Genomic DNA, 6,000 nt, shown 5'->3' on the forward strand with positions numbered 1-6,000 from the left:
TAGCAGATGAACCATAATAATGTAAGATGTTAATAACAGGAGAAACTGGGAGAGGGGATATATAGGAACTCTGTACTATTGTCTCAATTCTTCTGTAAATCTAAACCATTCTAAAAAAATAAAGTCTATTTAAGAAACTATGTTGAGCTAGGAGAAATTTAAAAATAAAGCCTTTCTTGAAGCCAGCAGACCGTTAGTATGATACATACCTATAGCCTAACTATTCAATGATAGCTAAATATAGACATGGATGGGACATAAAACATTCTTGTATTTTAACACACAAAAACCTGCGTTTGTTCCTGGCTGAAGAGATTGTCCACTGTCTTGATTCTGTTTATTGCAAAAATCCATTTGTTCACACTGGTGTAGCTTTTTATACTCACATTGAAAATTAGTGATTTATTATCCATGTTATTATTTCAGTGATTTAAACATTGCAAGGGATTTGCAGTGTTAGATATGTGAAACAATGAAAATCTCATAAATAATAAATTTACATTATTAAAAACCAGAAAAAGAGAATTTGGCTTTTAACTGCTTTTGGCTCATCAGTTAAGATTATTTGAATATATTTTCAACTTGGATTACAAACTATTATAATTTAAGAATGGTACAAAATATAATTTAAGGCTTTTTAAAATCATTAACAAAAACAGACACATGTATGACAGTGTTGCTCACATCTCTTTTTTTTTTACTGTATGTTTACTTTTTTAACCAAACGATTTTTTTTTTTTTTTAATACTTTTTTGGTCGCACCACACGCCATGTGGGATCTTAGTTCCCCGACCAGGGATGGAACCCATGCCCCTTGCATTGGAAGCGAGGAGTCTTAACCACTGGACTGCCAGGGAAGTCCCTGTACGTTTACTTCTTAATGTAAGTCTAGATATGGACCAGCAAAAGCATAGCTGGAAATGGAAGTGAAATCTTAGACTAATCTTGATAAATTACATTAAATCAGTAATTTCTTTTACATAATGTAAAAACACTAGATATTGTGAGTGGAAAATTTATAATCAAAACTGTGGAGTTTCCCTGTACATAGTACTCATAAATGGAATATAATCAACTACCACTTACATTAATTTGCATTATTTATGCAACCTGGCAGGGAAATACTTCGGGGAGCTAACTGGACTGCACGTGAATGAGTGGAAACAATAGAATCAATTAAACTCGTGCAATAGGATATGAGACTCCCTTTCAACTTGCTCTTTTAAAAAAACTGAGACCAAATTATTGAAATAATGAGTATAAACACAACGTTAGATATAATTAGCAATTTAAATGAATCACACACCACCCAAGACTTCTATAGAAATTGAAGGGAAAAATTGTCCCAGTATTGGCTGAAATGTGTAATCTGTAGTTCCGTAGGAATCATTACAATGTAGTCATTCAAAAATTGAATCATTTATGTGCTGTGTTTCATAAATACTTAAACACAATAGTCCCTGGCCTCAAGGAACTCTGTTAATAGTAATTCATTCATAAGTATGGCTCTGTAATACCCAAGATATATTGATAAATGAAAAAAAAGTTGTGAAACATTTGTATGTATAATCTGATTCATGGTCCAGTGGGTAGGACCCAGTGCTTTCACTGCCAGGGCTGGGGTTCAATCCCTGGTCCTGCAAGCATGGCACAACCAATAAAAAACAAAAAACTAGATCCTTATGTATAAGAAAAATATGATGTAATATAAACATCAAAAATACCATATGTTGAGAATAAGATTACAGGGATCTAGCTCTTTCATTGCAAATTTATCTGATAATTTTTTTACAATAAACATACTATTTTGGGGGAAAAAATTTTAAACGAGGAAAGAACGTGACTCTGGAGGAAGCCCTGTACACTAGAGAATGGGGGAATTTTACATTCACACTTAGAAATCTAAAAGGCTGCAGTAGAATCACAACACAATTAACTTAAGGATAAAAAGTGTTTCATGGCAATTCATCTTAAAGGATTCAGAAATTTTAGTCTATGCCATGCCTGGCACCACTACAAACTGGGTCCCCAGACCCAGGCAAGTAAGTGCTAGTGAAGCCACATGTGGAGTAGACCAGTTCCAGCAGACACTGCACTTGAAATCAAGGGCAGTGATAAACCAGCAAAGGCTACCAGGCTGCTGAGCAGCTGCTTAATTAATCCATGCATGAATGAATGAATGGTCCTTGACACTGGGAATGTTGGAAGAATGTATTCAATCCATTGGGCTATTGAAGCTGGTATGACTTGTGAAATGCTAATCATTTGAAGAAGTTGACTAGAAATAAAGCCAAAAAAAAAATAATAATCTGTAGATTCATGTGTGTGATTCTCACAAATGTATTTCAGGAAAGACAGTCATAGATGTGTTTCAGATATCTGATGGTTCATCACTTGAAAAAAAATGGGTAGATTTATTCTCTATTGCCCTGGAGGAAGAATTATTAGAAGGTACAGGGAAGCAGATTTTAATTTAAGATGGAAAAGAACTTTCCTACTTAGTTCACTACTGAAATTGCTGCCTTGCAAAGAAATGAACTTCTGGTCCCTGGAATTGTTTTAACAGTTGTTTTTAAAATGTAGGTTTTGTTCTTATTCAGGTATGGAGAGCAGGAAACTACTGCTGTTGAAAAAGATAGTGTTACAGTTCCCAAGAGGAGAGGGCACACCTTGCCACACAGGGACTCACAGGTAAGCATCAGGGTTGGTCAGGAGGCAGAAGGAGCAAGGGGAAGGCAAGGGTGTGAGCCCTTATTGTGGTTTCCATGTGCAAGGCAGGGTAAGCATACTCAGGATTGGCTAGTTTGAATAGTTTCAGCAGGCTCTGGGGTACGGGGGCTGTCCCAAATTGTCCGGTACCTGGCCCTGGGGTGAGTAGGACAAGGAAATATTGATTGACATGGAATGTAAGAGCCAGGTAAGGAAGGTGGGGGGCTCTGGATTGGTTGGTTTACAAATGAAAGGCAGGCTCCTTGGGGCGAGTGGTTTGCCTTCTCTAGGAATTAGCCAACTGTGGGTGAAGCAGTCCCTCCTCTGACAGTAAGGCCCCAGTAAAGCATCAAGAATACAGAAAATAAGAAAATATAATCAATACACAGGCTAGATGACTATCCCAGAGATCTCATAAATATGGTTCCCGCTGGGTTAGAGACCAAACTAGATGTTTTCTTAAACTTTGTGATTCCGAATCATTCAAGACTATTGCCGAGTCTCCAAATAAGTTAAATTGAAAACAAGGAAATAGGAGATGCAGGATCTCCAGGGATTTATACAAGGATTTGTCACATTAAAATTTGTGTTACAATGGAACAGGATAGAAAGCCCAGAGAGGGCTTCCCTGGTGGCGCAGTGGTTAAGAATCCGCCTGCCAATGCAGGAGACACGGGTTCGAGCCCTGGTCCAGGAAGATCCCACATGCCACGGAACAACTAAGCCTATGTGCCACAACTACTGAGCCTGTGCTCTAGGGCCTGAGAGCCACAGCTACTGAAACCCGTGCTCCTAGAGCCCGTGCTCCTCAACAAGAGAAGCCACCGCAATGAGAAGCCCACACACCGCAATGAAGAGTAGCCCCTGCTCGCCGCAACTAGAGAAAGCCCACGCAGCAACGAAGACCCAACACAGCCAAAAATAAAATAAATAAATAATTTTTTTTTTAAAAAAAGAAAGCCCAGAGATAAACCCACACACATATGGTCACCTTATCTTTGATAAAGGAGGCAAGAGTATACGATGGAGAAAAGACAGCCTCTTCAATAAGTGGTGCTGGGAAAACTGGACAGCTACATGTAAAAGAATGAAATTAGAACACTCCCTTACACCATACACATAAATAAACTCAAAATGGATTAAAGACCTAAATGGAAGGCCAGACACTATAAAACTCTTAGAGGAAAACATAGGAAGAACACTCTGACATAAAATCATAGCAAGATCCTTTTTGACTCACCTCCTAGAGAAACTGAAATAAAATCAAAAATAAACAAATGGGACCTAATGAAACTTAAAAGCTTTTGCACAGCAAAGGAAACCATAAACAAGATGAAAAGACAACCCTCAGAATGGGAGAAAATATTTGCAAACGAAGCAACTGACAAAGGATTAATCTCCAAAATGTACAAGCAGCTCATGCAGCTCAGTATCAAAAAAACAAACAGCCCAATCCAAAAATGGGCAGAAGACCTAAATAGACATTTCTCCAAAGAAGATATACAGACTGCCAACAAACACATGAAAGGATGCTCACCATCACTAATCATTAGAGAAAGGCAAATCAAAACTACAATGAGGTATCACCTCACACTGGTCAGAGTGGCCATCGTCAAAAAATCTACAAACGGTAAATGCTGGAGGGGTTGTGGAGAAAAGGGAACCCTCTTGCACTGTTGGTGGGAATGTAAATTGATACAGCCACTATGGAGAACAGTGTGGAGGTTCCTTAAAAAACTAAAAATAGAACTATCATATGACCCAGCAATCCCACTACTGGGCATGTACCCTGAGAAAACCATAATTCAAAAAGAGTCAAGTACCACAGTGTTCATTGCAGCACTATTTACAATAGCCAGGACATGGAAGCAACCTAAGTGTCCATCGACAGATGAATGGATAAAGAAAATGTGGCACATATATACAATGGAATATCACCCAGCCATAAAAAGAAATAGAGTTTTTGTAGTGAGGTGGATGGACCTAGAGTCTGTCATACAGAGTGAAGTAAGTCAGAAAGAGAAAAACAAATACCATATGCTAACACATATATATGGAATCTAAGAAAAAAAAAAAAAAAGGTCATGAAGAATCTAAGGGCAAGTGGGGAATAAAGACACAGACCTACTAGAGAATGGACTTGAGGATATGGGGAGGGGGAAGGGTAAGCTGTGACAAAGTGAGAGAGTGACATGGACATATATATACTACCAAATGTAAAATAGATAGCTAGTGGGAAGCAGCTGCCTAGCACAGGGAGATCAGCTCGGTGCTTTGTGACCACCTAGAGGGGTGGGATAGGGAGAGTGGGAGGGAGACACAAGAGGGAGGGCATACTGTGTTATGTATACATATAGCTGATTCACTTTGTTATACAGCAGAAACTAACACAATATTGTAAAGCAACTATACTCCAATAAAGATGTTAAAAAAATAAAAAAGTACAGCAAAGACCCAAGGAAAAATAAATAAATAAATAAATAAATAAAATATAAAATGATATATTGCAAAAAAAATTTGTGTTTATTCTGAAAAGGGGAGATGATACTATAGTTTATTGAGGAATGTAGTGCTAGTTCAACACGGTAAATAAGAGGTTTCACACAGTTTTGTGAGTAGACGGAAGTGACTTACCAGTGATGAACAAGAAACTGTGAAATTGTATATTTGGGGATAAATTGTATGATGGTCTCCTAGGTCTTATTTAAGGTCACACAAAGATCTCTGAAGTACCAGCCCAGTGTGTGGTCACAATCAAAAGCATATGTAAAATGCTATTATCAGAAAGGGTTTTGAAAATTAAGCAGAGAATCTTATCACCCATGATAAGAAACAAGACACAAAACTTGTCCTTCCTGACCTATGTTTGGTTCACTTATTGCGTTTCCGGTGAAAAGGTGAGTTGAAGAAGCTCAAGGAAGAAGAGCACCAGTGACCCAGAGAAGGCACACGAGACACAACAGCCTTTCAGTCTGGAAGTCAAGGCTGAGGAGGAACCTTATCCCAATCTATAGAATCGTGGTGAGTGTGGATGGGTGCGGTGAACTTGGACTTGCTGTCGAATTCCAGAACACTAATAATTAAGGCAGCAACCCTTGAAACTTAAGGAAAAGAATATTTAGAGGCAAAAAGTTCCATATTATCTTCATGCTGTGTAAGAAACAGGATTGCGAGGTGGTATAGGGAGAGGTCGTTTTGAAACTGAATTGTTAAACCAGAAGGCATCTTGGAGACCATTTGTCCAAATCCTCACTCCCCCCATGGGTAAAGCGGCCCAAGAGAGATTAGGTG

The 6,000-nt window shown here is 38.4% G+C and overlaps 1 protein-coding gene across 2 annotated transcripts in view; it reads left to right on the forward strand.

Annotated features, from left to right (window-relative positions):
• Nucleotides 1-6,000, forward strand: part of LOC309615662 (uncharacterized protein) — a 70,497-nt gene that overhangs the window by 2,080 nt on the left and 62,417 nt on the right. Inside the window, exons 2-3 of one of the 2 annotated variants that reach the window (XM_082365726.1) lie at nucleotides 2,601-2,691; nucleotides 5,607-5,730. The gene's annotated coding sequence lies outside the window, so the exon portion shown is untranslated. The remainder of the gene's footprint in view (nucleotides 1-2,600; nucleotides 2,692-5,606; nucleotides 5,731-6,000) is intronic. The other variant, XM_082365727.1, reaches the window with a different exon arrangement.

This window comes from Balaenoptera borealis (genome assembly GCF_965194805.1).
Source record: "Balaenoptera borealis genome assembly, chromosome: 18".
NCBI classification, from domain to species: domain Eukaryota; kingdom Metazoa; phylum Chordata; class Mammalia; order Artiodactyla; family Balaenopteridae; genus Balaenoptera; species Balaenoptera borealis.